This window comes from Hyla sarda, chromosome 8 (assembly GCF_029499605.1).
Source record: "Hyla sarda isolate aHylSar1 chromosome 8, aHylSar1.hap1, whole genome shotgun sequence".
Classification (NCBI taxonomy): Eukaryota; Metazoa; Chordata; class Amphibia; order Anura; family Hylidae; genus Hyla; species Hyla sarda.
The window spans coordinates 42,124,268-42,139,877 of record NC_079196.1 but is presented as its reverse complement, the minus strand read 5'-3'; the positions used below and the strand labels follow the sequence as shown (position 1 = coordinate 42,139,877).

General features: G+C 38.1%; 1 long non-coding RNA gene across 2 annotated transcripts in view; it reads left to right on the top strand.

Annotated features, from left to right (window-relative positions):
• Positions 1–15,610, top strand: part of LOC130285473 (uncharacterized) — a 140,413-nt gene that overhangs the window by 9,637 nt on the left and 115,166 nt on the right. For both annotated transcript variants that reach the window (XR_008847342.1, XR_008847341.1), the window contains exons 3-4: positions 7,510–7,569; positions 8,678–8,785. This is a non-coding gene — a long non-coding RNA (uncharacterized LOC130285473). The remainder of the gene's footprint in view (positions 1–7,509; positions 7,570–8,677; positions 8,786–15,610) is intronic.

Here is a 15,610-nt window from a genome sequence, read left to right as displayed (position 1 = left end):
CTGAGTTGTATTCGACTCACGTTCTACAGCTTCTTTCTTATCTGTGCTGCTGACTACCTCCTCACCCCCATCTGCTGTCCTGGAGAAATGTGAATGCACCAGAGGAGACTACAATACCTACCCAATATATTCAGTCTAGAAAGTTTTTATTTATTTATTTAGTGTTTATTTATTTTATTTTTGTCAGACTGAATAATTTTTTTTTATTATCAGACCCCCACCTCTCCAATCACCCAACCACCTCTCCAATTCCTCTGCCACCTTTAAGATTCCCCCACCCACTAACTCTCCAATTCCCCTGCCATCTCTCTGATCCTGGGTGGGGATTAAACATGGATGAATGGTATGGCGTGACAAAACAAAAAATGTGCTTTGTGTGTAGATGGGTGCCCTGTTACAGATCTGCATTAGTCTAAGTTTCCACTTGGTTTTTTTTCTGGCTTTTTTTTGAGTACTGCCACTGCAGTTTTTGAGCCAAAGCCAGAAATGTATTCAAAAGGAATAGGACATATAATGGACGAACTTATACTTCTCCTCCCTTATGGATCCATTTCTGACTTTGGCTCAAAAACTGCAGTGGCAGTACTCCAAAAAAAGCCAGAAAAAAAAAAAACAAGTGGAAAATTAGCCTTAGGGTGCGTTCACACTACGGAATTCCAGCAGAAGTCCACAAGCGGAACTCTGCGAGTGGAATTCCGCGATGTGAACTTAACATTAGTGTGAATGGGTCTCCGCGAGACCCGTTCACACTGCGGAATTTCCGCGGCGGACAATTCCGCCGCTGAAATTGTTCAACGCAAAGAATAAACATGTTCATTCTTTGCGCGGATTCCGCGAGCACTGCATAGCTGTCAATGTTGACGACTCAGTGCCCCGCGGCCCTAGCGCCGAAGTGTGAACGCACCCTTAGAGCTCAGGAGCTTCTAGTTATGCCTGTGGATGGCGCTCCAGGGAAATCAATCACATGCAGCTGGATTTGGTTACATAAGGCAGACGATCACAGGGCTGATCAACTTATTTTTGGGAGACCCATGTAACAAAGATGGATTGTAAGAAGCAGATATTCTTTTTAAGAGCTTTAAACTCTACAATTTATGTGCAAGATTTCCTTATTACTAATGTTACCCAGAGGAATTTCAGGCTGGCTATAATTACAAATCCAGAGGGTAGAATAAAAATGCTAATAAAATGTTGACGTTCCAGTGAAGTCAAAGACTAAATGTAGGCTATATTAAGAGAAAATCTGTGAATTCTTCACTGCTATCTGTGAGTACGTAATGTGTTCTCTGGTAATTCAGTGCCGCTCCTTCTCACTGCTATATTTCTGCTCCCATCTGTTTATGTTTGCTTATGTTAGGATGACTATTCCTCATGCTATGTGTCCATTTCTTTTCCAGTTTTGCAGCTGTCTGTCTGTCTCTTTGCCATTTCTTTTCTTAGTGCAAATTATTTGCATCAATAATATTCAGAACATGTTGGAGACAAGTCAGTTTGGGGTTTTATTGATAAGCACAGTTTATGTCTCATTTATTGTCTGCTAAAGGAGAATGAATGCAAAACATTCCCATCATTGAATATATGGTGCAATAAATAAAACGCACTGGATCTGTGTATTGCTATCTATTCTTTGATTTTTTTAAATATATATTTTCCTATATAAAATGTTGAGAGCATTTTGTGTTACTTATCTTGTAATGTGACTGTTCTATTCATTTTCCGAGCATATCCAAGTTCCACATAAGATCCACAGGATATGCCATAAATGTCTGATTGATACTTCTTCCACCTCTAGAACACTACCCCTATCTCAAGAATCTACGCCCCCTAGCCCCATCCAGTTTGCTTTCAGGTAGCAGGAATCAGCCAAATGGACTGTGTTATGCACTTAAAGGGGTACTCTGGTGTAAAACAATTTTTTTCAAATCTACTGGTGCCAGAAAGTTAAACAGATTTTTAAATTACTTCTATTTAAATATTTTAATCCTTCCAGTATTTATTAGCTGCTGTATGCTCCAGAGGAAGTTGTGTAGTTCTTTCCAGTCTGACCACAGTGCTATCTGCTGACACCTCTGTCCATGCCAGGAACTGTCCACAAGCAAATCCCCATAGCAAACCTCTCCTGCTCTGGATTGTTCCTGACAGAGGTGGTAGCAGAGAGCACTGTGGTGAGACTGAAAAAAACAATACAACTTCCTGTGGAGCATACAGCAGCCGATAAGTACTGGAAGGATTAAGATTTAAGATTAAATAGAAGTAATTTACAAATCTGGAGAAACAACAGAGGAAGATAGTCCAGCGAGAAAGGATTAGTGCCAAATAAAATTATTCTTTATTGTATTGTAATAAAAGCCAGCATACAGGAACACACATGAACAATGTGACGCGTTTCAGGTGTCGTAGTGCACCCTTAGTCGTATGACTAAGGGTGCACTACGACACCTGAAACGCGTCACATTGTTCATGTGTGTTCCTGTATGCTGGCTTTTATTACAATACAATAAAGAAGAATTTTATTTGTCACTAATCCTTTCTCGCTGGACTATCTTCCTCTGTTGTTTCTCTGCATTGTGTGCCTGCCACAGCACAGTCCGGGCGAAAAGACTACTGCACGGTGAGCTGGACTTCTTGTCTACTATATCTGCTAATTTACAAATCTGTTTAACTTTTTGGCACCAGTTGATTTGAAAACATTTTTTTCCACCGGAGTACGCCTAATGGAACTTCCGTTGAGGTTAATAAGCATTGAATAAGCAGTGGCCATCAATATTTCTGTACCTGTCACTGCAGATTAGACCATTTGTTCTACTGATTAGGGGCTATGGGTCAGATTCTAGTCCTTCCTATTACCTAAGTTCCTTTTCATAAACCACACATATGATAAAAATTTTATTTAAAGAGGTGTTCCCAACTGGACATTTATGGTATATACACATGGTATGGCCTAGATGTCTTATAATACTACCACTCAACATTGAGTGCCCTCCGATGTAGTTGCGGCTACCAAAGATATTCGAAAGACCAAAAACATTTTAGAAACAGCAGTGTTTTGTACATTTACTAAAGAAAGATACCTCTTCATCTGCATATACCACTAACACTTGCAGACTAGCAGATGGCTATGCTTTACTCTCTACAAAACATGGAGATCCATGTAGTCACCTACTTCCTACACTGCAGATTGCTAGGCAACTTCCCAAACATTTTATGTAGGGGGAAAATTGAGCATAGTTTTTTACCTTTTTGTGTGCAAAAATGTAGCAAATAAAAACATCCCTGTATCTCAAGTGATTTTTGACAAAGCTGAATTGGTAGAAGTTTTCCACTGGTTGTGCATACAGTGGTCAGGAATTTAGGAAGTGTGAATTTCACAAATATACAATGCAAAGCAAAGCACAGAACAATTCACAAATCTCTACCACCCCAAGCAGAGCCCTAGAAAAAGGCTTTCTTACACATTTTTAATCTCACAGCTTCCTTTAGTGTACTTGTGCAAAATTTATCAAATTTACCAACCCTTAATTTCATAAAATTCAATGCCAAAAAAGAAAAAAAATGGGGAAAAGCAACTACACACAAGCAACATTAATAACCCCCCCCCCTGTAATTTTGAGCACCCCTCTATTTCCATTACCTTAGTTCACAAATAAAAAATAAGATATCATGATATAGCTGTAATATATTGATGGGGAAACATTGGGGTGTCTAGCTTCACAGCAAATACTGTTAAAATTCAAGCTTTAATAATTCCATTAAAAACACGGGAAATCCATGGGTAAAAACATCCATGCTGACACCTTTTGAGCTTGTATCAAGCTCGAAACGCGGCGGAGTGGTTGTTTTTACCCATGGATTTCCCGTGTTTTTATTAAAGCTTGAATTTGAACAGTATGTGTTGTGAAGCTGGACACCCCAATGTTTCCCCCTTGAACCATACGGGTAGGCGGCCCGCTTCTCCGAGCTCCAGCGCTGCAGAATCTGGGCTATCTTCGACATCTTATCCACTTGGTCTGTGTGGAGAGTGAGCTGAGTTGCATTTTTCTATTTATTCTTTCATGTAATATATTAATGATGCTGATGTAATGTCACGCCCGATCCCATAGACTTGCATTGAGGGTGCGGGGCATGACGTCACACGGTGGCGGAGTCATGACGTCACGATACTCCGCCCCCCGTGGTCGGGAGGCATAAGACTTGGAGCCTCCAGCGCTTCCTGCAGTGCTCACAGGTGGGTGCTGCATTCTAGATTGCGGGGGTTCCCAGCAGCGGGACCCTCGCAATCAGACATCTTATCCCGTATCCTTTTGATAGGGGATAAGATGTCTTAGGGCCGCTGTACCCCTTTAATACCCTTGACTTGTATCCTCATCAGCCCCTTGACTTTGAAAAGGAAATATGTGCTACAATTCGTTGCAACACCTTTGCTCCTCCTTTGCACCAACATTGATGAGTCTCCTTTATTTTAATAAGCCAGTGTTTCCCAACCAGAGCACCCTGGTTCGGAAACACTGTAATAAGCAATACTTTTACAAAGAAGCATAATGAAAAAAATCTTAGATAATTACAACCTCAGATAAACAACATGCCACAGATTCCACAAATGTATTATTTATTGACCCCAAACATCCCTACTGCTTCCATAAGAATTAAGGGGGTAAGTAGCAGCCAGGTGCTGTTAATCAAAAGCCCATGATTAAATGGGGGTAATTCAGATTTAAAAATGTGTGTGTGTGTTTTTTTTTAATGAGCTGGTGCAAAAAAGTTATGCAGATTTGTAAACTACTTCTGTTTAAAAAAAACTCATATTGACCAGTACTTAACCAGCTGTTGTATGCCCTTTAGGAAGTCATGTAGTCTTTCCAGTCAGACACAGTGCTCTCTGCTGACAACTCTGTCCGTGTTAGAAACTTTCCAGAGCAGGAGAGGTTTGCTATAGGGATTTTCTTCTACTCTGGACAGTTCCTGAAACGGACAGAGGTGTCAGCAGAGAGCACTGTGGTCAGACTGAAAAGAACCTCACAACTTCCTGTGGAGCATAAAGCAGCTGATAAGTACTGGAGGGATTAAGATGTTTATATAGAAGTAATTCACAAATCTGTATAACTTTCTGGCACCAGTTGTTTAGAATGATTTCTTAATTTCAGGAATATCCCTTTAATTGATCATCAGCAAGTGTGAGAACCTCTATTAAGTTTTGGGAGTTTTGGCAGTTTGTCAAAGGTGGTGTTTAACATGACTATATCCAAACTGCGAACCTCCAGCTGTTGCAAAACTGGACAGCTTATGGCTGTCCGGGCATGCTGGGAGTTGTAGTTTTGCAACAGCTGGAGGCTCCCTGATTGGGAAACACTGTAGTTAACTGAACATTTTACCTTCCATTTATTTTTTTCTTTATCATTTGCATTGGATCAGTATTTAGGAAGAGGCTTTGCTACAAGATATTCCCTTGCACAGACCTTTATATAGATATGCATACAGATGGTTTTTTTCTCCAGATACAACATGCCTTTGCACAGTTGTATAAAAATAACACGGTGTGACATATGATGGTGTTTTTTTCCCTTTTGTATTCTTTTTCCAAATCCTTGAATCAGAGACTCCCCTCCACTCATAGAGCAGAGAGAGAGCAATATATCTATTCTCTATAGGGTTAGAAGAAATAATAATGGAAATGATTATTACTGCTTTGCCTCTTTTTTTCTTCTCTTCCGTGGTTCTGTAGGCGTCCTCATCCAGTTAATTGCTTCTTCTCCTCCAGTCACATGTTCTCCTCCAACTACAGATGCTATTGACTGTTTATGCCCTATAGTAAGTTATGTTGATTTTTATTAGACATATGCTGTCAGAGCCAGGTCTATAGAGGAAACGTACATCTTCCAAGTATCATTATCCCTTAATTATGTTAGGCCAGCATCTGGATTTCTGACAGTACCAATCCATAGGAATTCCTTAGTTCCTATATGTCATAGAGATGATAAGACAAGGAGGACATGAGCCCTGCACCTCCATCGTGACACCGCAGCCCGCCACTTAATTATTATAAATTAGCCGGATGATATTGCTCTCTTTTATGTGTATTCTGCATTATTTATTGAATTAATTTATTGAAGTCATTATCGGTATAATAAGCAATTTCTGGAGAAAATTGTAATGGTTTGTTGCTGTTGTTCAAGAGACCCTAAAGACCATTGTGTTATATTAGAATAGGCTTGTGTTACTAGATAGCCTTTTCTTTCCTTTTTTTTTTTCTATTGCAGTTTAGAAGCTAAATTGTTTTATTTTATTTCTTTATTTCTTTATTAATTTTAATAAGTAAGTAAATGGTAGCCTGGACGATCCCCCGAAGAAAGAAAGATAAAGCGCACAACATAAAACTTTCCACCCCTCAGAACAGTGTAAGAGTAGGGGGTCAGGCATTAGGAAATAAGCACTCCTGCATGGTGTTATGAGTAAGGCTAAGTCTCCACTTGGTTGTTTGTCCTGCGTTTTTAGGGATTAAAAAAACGCATGAAAAAACGCCAACGTTAAACCCCACATATCGTTTTTCTTGGCGTTTTCTCACTCCCATAGACTTCTATTAGCGCAAAACTCCACGATTTTGACTAAAAACGCCGGTTTGAGCGACAGACAGCGTTTTTTTCATAACGCCAAGGAGCTGAAAAAAACTCAAAAAAAGTGAAAAAACAACAAAAGGATTAAAAAAATGCCAAAGTGAAAAAACGGCAAGTGGAATTAGAAATTTGCCATTTCTCATTGATTTACAGCTAACATCTGGCCGCAGAGTTTTTTGGCCCAAAAAATGCCATGTGGCAGAATTAGTGTTTTCTTGGCGTTTTGCCAAAAAAATAAAAACAAGTGGAGACTTAGCCTCAGGGTGCATGCACACCACGTTTTTGCTATACAGTTCCCGTATACGGTTTCAAGTTAAAAAACGCATGGAACTGTATAGAAAACTGTATGCATTGACTCAACATTGTAAACTGTATGTCAAACGCATCATCTGGTTTAGTCCACTTTGCGTCTTATACGGTTTTGTCAGTTTTTTTACCCGTACCCAAAACCGTAATCTATCACGTTTTTTGGTCTGGGTTAAAAACTGTATTAAACCGTATACGTTTTTTTTTTTTTTTTTTTTTAACATGGGAGTCAATGGGAACCGTACAGAACTGTATGTGTGTACGGTTCCATCCGGTTTTCACCATCCGGTTTTTGACTTTGCACAGTTTTTATTTTTTTGGGAATTTCAATCAAACAAGTGAAACTTTATTCAAAATGGAGTGAAAAGTTAAAAACGTATACATTTTTTTCGTAAAAAAAGGGATGCAACCGGACATCATTTTTCAAACCATATATGGGCTAAAAATTTGTACACACGTTTTGATACAGTTTAGTCAGGTTTTGAGGAATCCGTTTTTCATCAAAAACCTGACACGGGAACTGTATTGCAAAAACGTGGTGTGAATGCACCCTAACCAAGGTTTTTATTTTTATTTTTTTTGCTTTATATTTCAGTAAACAGAGCAACTGTTGTCTAATAGGTCCTTTCCAAACAGAATATGGTGCGGGAATATGGTAAGTGGCAGAGTTGAAAGCAAAAATGTATCTCATTATGTCTCCTGTACACAGTACTTTACATGGGTTGGTAGTATCCAAGGGTGGCAGCCATTATGGGTATGTATCTATGATATTCATGTAGTTTGTAGGCTATACAATAGTAATACTGAATTTATGCACATGCACCATACTACCGTTTAGTAACTTCTATTATACAATAGCAAACATTGGTTCTAGGCACATGCACTTTATTAAGTTTTGCAATGATTGAATATTGCCATATATAAATATAGTGGATTAAATAAGTATTGAATACGTCACCATATTTCCAAATGTGCTATTGACATGAAATGTTTTCCAGATGTTCCCAACTAATAGCTACAAAAAAGTCTCATTGCCAAGGTGTCACACAAGACACATTTCATGATGGGTAAAAGCGAAGAGTGATCTTAAAGGGGTACTCCGCCCCTAGACATCTTATCCCCTATCCGGGTACGTTCACAAGCTAATACTAGCGGCGGGTTTCCGGCTGTGGGAATCCTGCTGCGAGTTACACTACCATTGATTTAAATGGGTCCACAGTCCGCAATAGTTTCAGATTTGCCGACTGTCTGCGGACCCATTCAAATGAATGGTAGCGTAACTCGCAGTGGGTTTTCCGCAGCGGGAAACCCGCTGCTAGTAATAGCGTGTGAACGCACCCTCCAAAGGATAGGGGATAAGATGTCTGATTGCGGGGGTCCCGGCGCTGGCAACCCCCACGATCTCTCCTGCAGCACCCCCTGTCATCTGGTGCAAGGACCGAACTTCACTCCGTGCCTGATGACGGGCGAAACAGGGGCCGGAGGATATTGATGTCACGGCCCTGCCCCCTCAATACAAGGGGGTGCTGCAGGAGAGATCGCGGGGGTTCCCTGTGGCGGGACCCCCGCAATCAGACATCTTATTCCCTATCCTTTGGATAGGGGATAAGATGTCTAGGGGCAGAGTACCCCTTTAAGATCTTCACAACCTGATTATTGAAATACATAACAATGGCGTTGGTTACAGGCGCATTTCTAAACTGTTGGGGCCATAATACAGAAGCGGGAAGACAATAATTTTACCATAAATTTGCCTCGACCAGGGTCTCCTCACAAGATTTCTGACAGAGAAGTGAAAAGCATAATCAGAAGAGTTGTCCAAGAGCCAAGGACCACGTGTGGAGAGCTTCAAAAAGACCTGGAATTAGCAGGTACTGTTGTCTCTGAGAAGCAGTATTTAGTGAGAAAAATGGAATGTGTTCAATACTTCTTTCAACTGCTGTAGTGTGATTTTTATATCAGTATTCTACATATATGGATTTATAATATATACGCTCATATATAGTAGGAGGATAGATAGAAGATTTGACATTTGTGCAAGTTAGATTTACTAATCATAATTCACACTTGCACTTTATTTTAACAGTTCATGTTATAGTATTTTTCATACCTCTTCTTTTGTTATTTTGTCATTCATGGTTGCCTATGCCTATCCCCACCAATTTGTGTGACTCCATATATGTTTTTTTTTTTTTTTTTTTATACTAGATTTGTTATAATAAAATAAAGATGCTACTTTTTTTTAATAATGATTGGCGGCATTTGATCTACAGTTTCTTTGAAGGGTTGTGGTGACTGTAGTATGAGGGTCTATTCACATGGCAGAATTTCCGCTTGCTGAATTCTGCCTCAAATTAAAGTCCATAGACTTCTATGGGATTCCGCACTCCCATTCACACTTTTGAATTTCCGCTTGCGGAAGAGATTCAGAAGTGTGAATGGGAGTGCGGAATCCAATAGAAGTCTATGGACTTTAATTTGAGGCAGAATTCCACAAGCGGAGATTCTGCCGTGTGAATAGACCCTTAACCTTAGTTTCTGCATCCGTAATCTGGATAATAAACTGAACTTTACACAATAGGCCCCCTTATTACTAGTCCAGCGATTCAGCTAACTTTCCACTATATCTGGGGAACTGATGCTAGAACTAAACTGATTGTGTTCAATAAAATCATTGAAAGTGCCCATCATTTCAGTGGGGACACAGGATTGGTCCAAGACACTGGAAAGGAAAATTTGCCCTGCAGTGTTCTCCTAAGTAGCTCTGAAACTTTCATGGAACAAGATGGTAAAAGAAAATGACGAATGATGGTCAGTTTTACAAAAAAAAACAAAAAGCAACTGATTATGATGGAACGTAAAGGGGTACTCCAGTGGAATTTGTTTTCTTTTAAATCAACTGATGCCAAAAAGGTATACAGATTTGTAAATTACTTCTATTTAATAATCTTAATCCTTCCAGTACTTATCAGCTGCTGTATACTACAGAGGAAGTTGTGTAGTTCTTTTCTGTCTTATCACATTGCTCTCTACTGACACCTCTGTCCATGTCATGAACTGTCCAGAGCAGGAGCAAATCCACATAGCAAACCTCTCCTGCTCTAGACAGTTCCTGACACGGACAAAGGTGGCAACAGAGAGCAATGTAGTCAGGCAGAATAAGAACTATATAACTTCCTAAGGAACATACAGCAGCTGATGAGTACTGGAAGGATTAGGATTTTTAAATAGAAGCAATTTACAAATCTGTTTAACTTTTTTGGCACCAGTAGATTTTAAGAAATTTGTTTTCCAAAAGAATGCCCCTTTAATATATGTGAAGTCTAATATGCGTTTTTTTTAAAGATTTTGGATCCAGTATAACATTGAAATGAGCATAAAATAATAATCAACAACTCAAGCACCTCAATAGTAAAGGCCAATTCATTGTTTAAAATCAGCAAAGGGCATATAGTATATATTATAGAGACTGCTCATGGTAATGTCAGTGGGGCCCCTGAAGAAAGTAAGCTTATTTGGTAAGATCCTTTTAGATTAGATAACTACAACCTCAGACAAACAGCAACACACTACAAATTCCACTGTGTCATTATTTATTGAACAAAAACACCCTTACTGCTTTCATAGGAATTAAGAGGGTAAGTTTAACCTCCGTTGTATGTAAATTGCTTGAGGGTTTTCAAAGGGATGCAGTTCTGGAGTATCTTAATAAAAATAAATGTATGACCCCATATAAGCATGGCTTTATGAGGGATCAGTCCTGTCAAACTAACCTGATCAGCTTTTATGAGGAGGTGAGCTCCAGACTAGACCAGGGGGAATCGCCAGATGTCGTATATCTGGATTTTTCCAAAGCATTTGATACGGTGCCACATAAAAGGTTGGTGCATAAAATGAGAAGGATTGGGCTGAGGGAGAATATGTGTAAGTGGGTAAGTAACTGGCTCAGTGATAAGAAACAGGTGGTCATTAATGGTACTTATTCTGATTGGGTGACTGTTACTAGTGGGGTACCAAAAGGGTCAGTCTTGGGTCCTGTTCTATTTAATATATTTATTAATGACCTTGTAGATTGGTTGAATGGTAAAGTAGCAATCTTTGCAGATGATACTAAACTCTGTAAAGCGATAAACACTATAGAGGACAGTGCACTGTTACAAATGGATCTGGATAGGTTGGAGGTTTGGGCTGGGAAGTGGCAGATGAGGTTCAACACTGATAAATGTAAGGTAATGCACATGGGGAGGAAAAATCCGGGCTGGGATTATGTATTAAATGGGAGAACACTTGGGACGACTGATATGGAAAAGGATTTAGGAGTCTTAGTTAATAGTAAATTTAGCTGTAGTGACCAGTGTCGGGCAGCTGCTGCCAAGGCAAATAAAATCATGGGGTGCATCAATAGGGGAATAGATGCCCACGACAAGGAAATAATTCTACCGCTGTACAAATCACTAGTCAGACCACACATAGAATACTGTGTACAGTACTGGGCACCAGTGTACAAGAAAGATATAGTGAAGCTGGAGAGGGTTCAAAGACGGGCAACCAGAGCAATACGGGGAATGGGAGGACTACAGTACCCAGAAAGATTATCAGAATTAGGGTTATTTATTTTAGAATAAAGAAGGCTTAGGGGCAACCTAATAACTATGTATAAATATATCAGGGGACAGTAAAGAGATCTCTCCCATGATCTATTTATACCCAGGACTGTATCTATAACAAGGAGGCATCCTCCACGTCTAGAGGAAAGAAGGTTTCTACACCAGCACAGATGGGGGTTCTTTACTGTAAGAGCAGTGAGACTGTGGAATTCTCTCCCGGAAGAGGTGGTCATGGTGAACTCTGTCAAAGAGTTCAAAAGGGGTCTGGATGCATTTTTGGAGAATAATAACATCACTGGTTATGTAAATTAGATTTATAGGGACAGAACATTGATCCAGGGATTTATTCTGATGCCATATTTGGAGTCGGGAAGGAATTTTTACCTCTAGTATGAGGGTTTTTTGCCTTCCTCTGGATCAACTCAGTAGAGACTCATTAGGGTTATTGGTTGAGCTTGATGGACTCTGGTCTTTTTTCAACCTTATGAACTATGTTACTAAGTAGCAGCTAATCGAATGCTCTTTATTAAAAAGGTATTTCAGATTAGAAAAAAAAAAAATCAAATGAGCTGGTGCCAGAAAGTTATGCAGATTTGTAAACTACCTCTATTAAAAAAATTTTTTAAAAAATGTCACACCGTCCAGTACTTACCAGTTGTTGTATACCCTTTAGGAAGTCATGTAGTCTTTCCAGTCACACACAGTGCTGCTACCCCTTTCTGTGTTAGAAACCGTCTAGTGCAGGAAAGGTTTGCTATGGGGATTTGCTTTTGCTCCGGACAGTTCCTGACATGGACAGAAATGGCAGCAGAGAGCATCGTGTCTTTACACAACTTCCTCTTTAACATACAGCCGCTGATAAGTACTGGAAAGACTAAGATTTTTTATTTTTTTTTTAATAAAGAAATCATTTCTGTATAACTTTCTTGGCAACAGCTGATTATAATTTCTTTTTAATTTCTGGAATATCCCTTTAATCAATCATCAGAAAGTGTGGGAAGAAATTTTGACAGTTTTTTCTTTATTTATTTTTTTTATAATTTGGCCGTTTGTCAAAGATGATGTTTTACTTGACTATATATTGTCTATATCAGTAATCTCCAAACTGGAGACCACTGGCCTATATTATCCATATGATGCCTCTTAAAGGGGTACTCGAGTAGAAAACAATTTTTTTTTCATATCAACTGGCTCAAGAAAGTTAAACAGATTCGTAAATTACTTCTATTGAAAAATCTTAATCCTCCCAGTACTTATCAGCTGCTGTATTCTACAGAGGATGTTGAGTTGTTCTTTTCTTTCTGACCACAGGGCTCTCTGCTGCCACCTCTGTCCATGTCAGGAACTGTCCAGAGTACAAGCAAATCCCCATAGCAAACCTCTCCTGCTCTTGACAGTTCCTGATATGGACAGAGGTAGCAGCAGAGAGCACTGTGGTCAGATTGAAAAGAACTACACAAATTCCTTCTCGGACATACAGCAGCTGATAAGTACTGGAAGGATTAAGATTTTTTTTAATGGAAGTAATTCACAAATTTGTTTAACTTTCTGGCACCAGTTGATCTGAAAAATAGTTTTTACCACCAAAGTACCTTTTTAACGTCATTCATATAATCTCTCTTGACGCCAACATCACACATAGCCAACACAGTGCCACTTTTGTCATCAATATAGCGTCTCCTTGTGTCAACCTTATCCATATAATGCCTCTAATACCTCAATCTAAGGCACAGACATAGCTAAACAAGGCACTTTTATGTAGTACATGTCTGATCTGAGGCAGGAAGCCCCCAGAGGGTAATTAATCCCTGGCCGTTGGACAAAGGCAGAGCCTTCCATTCAGAGCTAAGGTTAGAGCTCAGGTAGTTCCAATAAATTTTCAGTTTTGAGGATTTTTTTTTGCAGAATTTTATACTATTAATTGCCAATTTGCATATGTGTGCAGCTGCTGTTTTGGCTCCTATCTGAATCCGATAAGCTTGCTGGAGGTAACACAGAGCACTTGGCAGCTTTCCTATTTGAAAAGCAAGCCTTTCCCTAACTACAGAACAGCTGATAAACCCTGATGGCGTGAATTACAATTACACTACTTTTCACACTAAATCTGGGTGATAGCTACTTGGAAAGAAGTTTCATCATCTCTTACCACAAACTGGAAAAAGAATTACATGGTCATGCTGTGCTTTTAAAGGCAGGTTGATTCTCTTTTGTCTATTTAACACCTAAGTCTATAATGTCCATAGGCATCCAGAGATCGAATTTCTATGTAATGAAATGTTTTTAAATTCTTTTCGTTTTTTTTTTTTTTTAAATTTACCTCAAATTCCATTTATTAACAAGAAGCCTCGGAAGTGTTAAAGTTGTCAGACACCTCACATATTAAATAATTTGTCGAGTATTTTCAGTTTCCATAAAAAGAGTCACAGGGTTTCCTTTTTAATTAGTAATCAAAAACATTTGCTAATGCAAAAGATATATCCGCGTATGAGACAGCAAAAAGGATCCTTATTGCTGGAGAAGGAGCCCACAATCCTGTTTACAATAATAGGTTCTCAAACCATATTGCTTCTGAGATTGGCTGGAACTGCCGGCTGGAAATAAAAAAAAAAAAGGGAAGTCATTAGCCAAATAACGCAAATATGATATACAACTACATTTTGTTGTCGGATGGATGGACAAAAAAAGAGATAAACAGACTGACAGATATTGTATGGACAGATAGATAATAGATAAATGTTAGATGTAAAAATAAACTTGATAACATGAGATGGAAATAGATAGAAATAAGTATATATTGTGGGTATCTGATAAATAGAAATTATTAGAGAGATGGAAAATATAAGAGATAGATTCAATGGATATGACATATCACATAGATAGATAATAGATTTATACATATGAGATACATTTATTATTAGATGGGTAGGAGCTATGAGAGCTAAAATTTGTCAGATATTAAAAATTAGATAGGTAGATAGAGATAGATATGAGATGATAGATAGATAGATAGATAGATAGATATGAGATAGATACATAGATAAACAGATAGGTAGATAGATATGAGATAGATAGATATGAGATAGGTAGATAGATAGACATGAGATAGATATGAGATAGATAGATAGATAGATATGAGATAGATAGATAGATAAATAAATATGAGATAGATAGATAGATATGAGATAGATAGATAGATAGATATGAAATAGATAGATAGATAGATAAACAGATACATACTGTAGATACATAGATAAATAAATAGATTAAACAGATAGGAGATAGATAAGATGAGATAAAGGTAATATAAAATGAGTAGAAAAGTGAGAGATAGATTTGATATACATAAAATATGAAAGAGAGAGATAGATATGAGATAGATAGATGATAGATAGCTAATTAAAATGAGCCAGATATGAAGATGTGACATAGGTATTAGAAGACAGGTACAAACTATGAGAGATAGATTTGATAGATAATAAATATTAGAGAAATATTATTAGATATAAAATATCAGATTGGTAGATTAGATAGATGGACATAGATTAGATAGATAGATAGATAGAAAGAAGCAAATGCGTTCAGCTTTAGTTAAATTTAGTACCATGTTTCCTTATTGGGGATTTATTGTGATAACTGCTGAGAATTTCATTAACATTGTTTTAGGGATTACAGAATTATTTTTATTTCATTCCCTATTTATTCTGTAAAATTATTACACGGACAGAGCACCTTAACCTGTCGTGGTTTAAAGAAAAGGTAAAAAATGAGTTTTATATGTATTAGTCCTATGACTTATAGTTTGGAGTTGCCGTATTAGTCCAGTGATTTCCATTTTATAATTTGTACATATTTTTTATGTAAAAGTATATTTTGCATATTTATGCAGTGAATTCTGTAGAATTTCAGTGTTATGCTTTACAAAATGACTTCAATGTACTGAACCTTTATCAATCATCAATGTTTCTCACTAAACTTAAAGATTGAAATTCTAGTGCGTCCCTTTTATAGCAGCTAATGCTTCTTAACCATTATATTTTGGCTTTTACTGGGGTTACAGTCTACGAAGATGTTTCACCTGGATCAGGGGGA